Source organism: Bombus fervidus, unplaced genomic scaffold, assembly GCF_041682495.2.
Source record: "Bombus fervidus isolate BK054 unplaced genomic scaffold, iyBomFerv1 scaffold0028, whole genome shotgun sequence".
In the NCBI taxonomy this organism is placed as follows: Eukaryota; Metazoa; Arthropoda; class Insecta; order Hymenoptera; family Apidae; genus Bombus; species Bombus fervidus.
The window spans coordinates 157501-162500 of NW_027212591.1; the positions used below are offsets into that span (position 1 = coordinate 157501).

A 5000-nucleotide genomic window follows, 5' to 3' on the forward strand; every position below is an offset into this window, starting at 1 on the left:
GATAAACGGATCCTCCCGAACACTACATTTCCCAACGGCGGAACCGCGGGATTCAGTGCTGGGCTAATTCCTGTTCGCTCGCCGCTACTAAGGAAATCCTTGTTAGTTTCTTTTCCTCCGCTTAGTAATATGCTTAAATTCAGCGGGTGATCTCGCCTACTCTGAGGTCGCTTCAACGTCACGACACGGTGACAATTTTTTTTTTTCAAAGAAAAAAAAATTTCGTGCCATGTGGGCGCGATTCGAGAAAAGCAAGACGGTTTGATAACAATGCGACAGAGGGTCTTTATTTTTATTTCTCTCTCCGAGAATCGCCTCAAAGAGAAAAAAAAATAAAAAAAAAAAATTAATTCGAATAGAATCGAGAACCTTATATTCTATCTCGATCGAGAAACGTTTTATGCATCTCGCCAAAGTGCCTTTTAAACTTCGTTCGTCGTATCATGTTCGAGCTAAGACTCACGCAAGACACCCGTAACGATCTCCGGTTTTTAACGCCCGTCCTCTTTGTATAATATATATATATATATATACACGTGTTATGTATAATATATCTCCCGTAGCCGTTTCTCTCTTCTCGACGATTCCAGCGGTTCCTTGTTTTCGCCTGTTATTGCTGGCACAGAGATCGAACACGCGACATGTATATAACATATCGGTTTCTTTGCTCTGTACCAACGACGAAAACGCACGGGAACTCACGCAAGTGGAAAAGCGAGCGCGAGACGTACACAACGGGGTGAATTTATTACTCGGGGACTGGACGACCGGCGATACGTTAGGATGCGCGGTCCAGCGATAGACGACGAAGAGACATGGGATGACCAACGATCTCTTTTTCTCTAAAACTCGGAGCGCCGAATCGCCTTAAAGCAAAAAAAAATCACACGCGCGTACGTCGTACGTACGGCGCGTGTATACCTCGTCTCTAATCAAGTTTCGTTAGTCTTTCTCGAGCCTCGCCAAAGAGGATCGTTCTCTTCCTCTGCGCGATCTCTCCGTGCCAATGTCAGAGATTATTCTCTCTTTCGCACGACGACGAAAACGACTATTTTCGACGATCCGAACAACTTTGTAACGGACTCACATGCACATCTTAAAATCGGGTACAGAAACGTTGCGCAACACCGTGAGCTTTTCTCTTCTTCGTCACCCTTAAATATAGCCGATCGTAGACGCACGCTAGATCGTAACACACACTTTTCGTTGATTTCCGACGAACGTGGCTTTGGGCCAGGCGCGCGGGCAGAGAGATACGCGACCGACGGGGAAAAATTCGTCCCGATACATGTACGCGTACTCTCCGATCTCCGCGCAACGCTGGGGATCATCTCCCTAAGTCATCAGCGTTCGAAGAAATCTCGTGTGTCCGTTCCCGGATCTACGGCTTTCTCTGGGTTCACGAAGAACAGAAAAAAGCACAGAGGATGAAAAACGCAACGACGACCCATCGATGCGACGGTCCTCGTTGTCTTCTCGTCAGTCGTCTCGCGCCTGCAGAATACATCTCTGCCGCACGAACAGACGGAGTGGGTATTCGATCCCTGGGGCTGTACGAGTAAAAACATCTTGATGAAAAGACGGTTGTGTTTCTTTAAGGCACACAGTTTTTCGTTACGCCACCAAGTTTAGGTTTAGGTTTTAATATCTTGGTTCTCTTTTCTCTCCTCTCTCGACTGACTTTGTTCAAAAATATTTTTGCTTTCTCTCAGTCTCGCCAAAAATTCATTTAAGACGACGTCGGGGGCGCGGTCATTCGTGCTTATCGAAGACTAACAAAACGTAGCAGAGGCTGATACAAAAAGAAAAAAAAAATCGGCCACGAAGAAAACTCGCTCTGTGTATCTCGATAACCGCGTCGACGACGACGGTTCTCTCCGCGCTCTTTTAATTCGTATCCTTCTTCTTGCGCTTCGTCCGACTCAGAAACGTTCGTAAAACACGAACGACGGCGGGTTGTCAAGCCAAGAAGGGACAGAGAAGAGACGGAGGTAGTTTTGCGAGTCTCCCGTGAACGCGATAGATTTTTCATATATATTTGTATCGAGAGCATGCGTACGCCGGTCTCCACACGATCCAGCGACGAACGCCGACGAACGTCCAACAATCGCTCGTACGTCGCGTACGAGCCCTCGACCGCTCTTTAATTCGTATTCTTTTGCTTGGCGCTCGTCCTCCGACTCGGAAACGTTCGTTTAAAGATAAAACGAACGACGGCGGGCTGTCGACGAGGCAAGAAAGAACAGAGAGAGACGGACCGAGAGCAACGATACGCAACGCAAGCAGTCTTAGGTTTACGTGAGCAACCCTCAGCCAGGCGTGGTCCAGGAATTGTATCCGTGGACCGCAATGTGCGTTCGAAATGTCGATGTTCATGTGTCCTGCAGTTCACACGTTGACGCGCAATTAGCTGCGTTCTTCATCGACCCACGAGCCAAGTGATCCACCGTTCAGGGTAATCGTTTATGCATGGATTTTTGTTTGTGTACTCAGGTTTTTGTACTCTTATTCTCGGTTCGAAAGAAGCCGATATCCGACAAACGTCCGACCAACGGGAATCGAACGCGCGGAAGTCGCCATATGATTGACGACACGAAAATACGTTCGAAAACGAAATCGGACGGACTGCGCGACGACACACGCAGCCCGCCGACCGGGCGTAAAGTGCATTATAATATATAACAACCAACGAGATCGAAGCTCCGTTCGTCAGGAAACGACGGGGATATAACACCCGATTCTGAATCCTCTGTACAGCACACGATCTCGCGAAGAAAGCGCACGGTGGCTAGCCCATGATATATATATATGTTCGTTCCTCTCGTCCAGTTATTCGAAGCAAACAGCCGATATGCATCTCCATCGTTCGGGTAAAAAAAAATCGATGGGACGCGCACGGTCGTAGTCTTCCTCGCGCGGTCGTTTCTTCCCGATAGCCAGAAGCAGAGTTTGAAAAACTCTAGCGACGGAACGAGGCATTAGACTCTCGACAACGAGGATAGAGAGACGGCCGGCGATCCCCTCTGAATCGACTTCGGTGGTTCAGGTAAAAATAAAAAAAATCGATGGGACGCGCACGGTCGTCGTTCCTCTTCCTCGCGCGCGGTCTATTCTTCCCGATAGCCAGAAGCAGAGTTTGAAAAACTCTAGCGACGGAACGAGGCATTAGACTCGCGACAACGAGGATAGAGAGACGGCCGGCGGTCCCCTCTGAATCCACTTTGGTCGCTCAGGTAAAAATAAAAAAAAATTCGAAAGGGACGCGCACGGTCGTCCTTCCTCTTCCTCGCGCGGTCTTTTCTTCCCGATAGCCAGAAGCAGAGTTTGAAAAACTCTAGCGACGGAACGAGGCATTAGACTCTCGACAACGAGGATAGAGAGACGGCCGGCGGTCCCCTCCGAACGGATGGCGACAACGACGACTAAAGCGCGAAAAATCGCGACGAAAAGGAACGCATCTCCGTTCAGGTGTATGTGTGTGCGTGCGTTTAAAAAAAATTCGATGGGACTCGCAGCCATCGGCCTCGCGCGGTCGTTTCTTCCCGATATCCAGAAGCAGAGTTTGAAAAACTCTAGCGACGGAACGAGGCATATGACTCACGACAACGAGGATATGGACAGGCGGTCCCCTCTGAACGGGTCGACGAGACGATGGTAAAAGAGACGAACCGGACGAAACTTCCGTCGATCAGGTAAAAATAAAAAAAAATTCGATGGGACGCGCACGGTCGTCGTCGTCGTCTTCCTCGCGCGGTCGTTTCTTCCCGATAGCCAGAAGCAGAGTTTGAAAAACTCTAGCGACGGAACGAGGCATATGACTCACGACAACGAGGATAGAGAGACGGCCGGCGGTCCCCTCTGAATCGACTTCGGTGGTTCAGGTAAAAATAAAAAAAATCGATGGGACGCGCACGGTCGTCCTTCCTCTTCCTCGCGCGCGCGGTCTATTCTTCCCGATAGCCAGAAGCAGAGTTTGAAAAACTCTAGCGACGGAACGAGGCATTAGACTCGCGAGGATAGAGAGACGGCCGGCGGTCCCCTCCGAACCAACTTCGTCTAGTTAAGAATCGTTACTCTTTACCATCACTCGCACTGGTATATATCTTTTCGGGCCAACATCCACGCAATGCGTTTTCGTTCTAGGTTACCCGATCCACGAGTACGAACGTACAACGTGGTTTCGTTTTGTCGAACATCGTATATCGTTCGCCGTTGAAACGAACGACAACGAAACGACATAGGAAGAACGAACGCCCTTTGGGTAGGAAGCACGTTTCGAGGAACGACGAGAGTTTGGAGAGACGCGCGAGATAGCTGGAGACGCGCAGATATAGGTATCCATGGATCTTCGAAGAGAACCTTCGAAGATATATAATTCGGTATCCTTTTTTTCTGCGGCTCGCTATTCGCGTTCTTTCGCTCTCGTCGACGACTCGTTATAGACGCTTCGTTCGATCCCAAAGAGCAGTCTTCCTTATGTCCCGTTGCTAGGAGGTGAGGCCTACGCAACGCAACTACGAAATATAGAAGAGGTGTGAGCAGTGATCTCTCCGACACGAGGCACTTTAGAGATTTTAGTTTATATATTATATTGTTCGTTCGTTGGATTTCCACGATGCAAATACGAAATACGAGATCGTGACGGCGGGTCTTTCTGTGTACGACCTCACGCAGGCGCCTCGATCGCATTTCTCATTACACGTGGTTTCCACTGTAACTTTTAGTTTTTTCGATATGTGTTCAGCTCAAGTTCCCTCACATATCGTTATTATTATTATTATTATTAATAGTAGCGGTTTCGTGTTATAGGATTCGGAGACGGCGGGTCTTTCTGTGTACGACCTCACGCAAGCGCCTCGAGAATCTTTTTAAGTTTTTCGTTTGTTATAATATTATTCGGAGACGGCGGGTCTTTCTGTGTACGACCTCACGCAGGCGCCTCGAGAATATTTTTAAGTTTTTCGTTTGTTATAATATTATTCGGAGACGGCGGGTCTTTC

The 5000-nt window shown here is 48.6% G+C and overlaps 1 non-coding gene and 1 pseudogene across 1 annotated transcript; both read right to left on the reverse strand.

Annotated features, from left to right (window-relative positions):
- Window positions 1-170, reverse strand: part of LOC139997072 (large subunit ribosomal RNA) — a 4744-nt pseudogene extending 4574 nt beyond the window's left edge.
- A 2133-nt stretch (window positions 171-2303) lies between these two features.
- On the reverse strand, window positions 2304-2458 carry LOC139997043 (5.8S ribosomal RNA). The gene has a single exon (XR_011802524.1). It is a non-coding gene; the product is annotated as a 5.8S ribosomal RNA (ribosomal RNA).
- Window positions 2459-5000: the final 2542 nt, after the last annotated feature.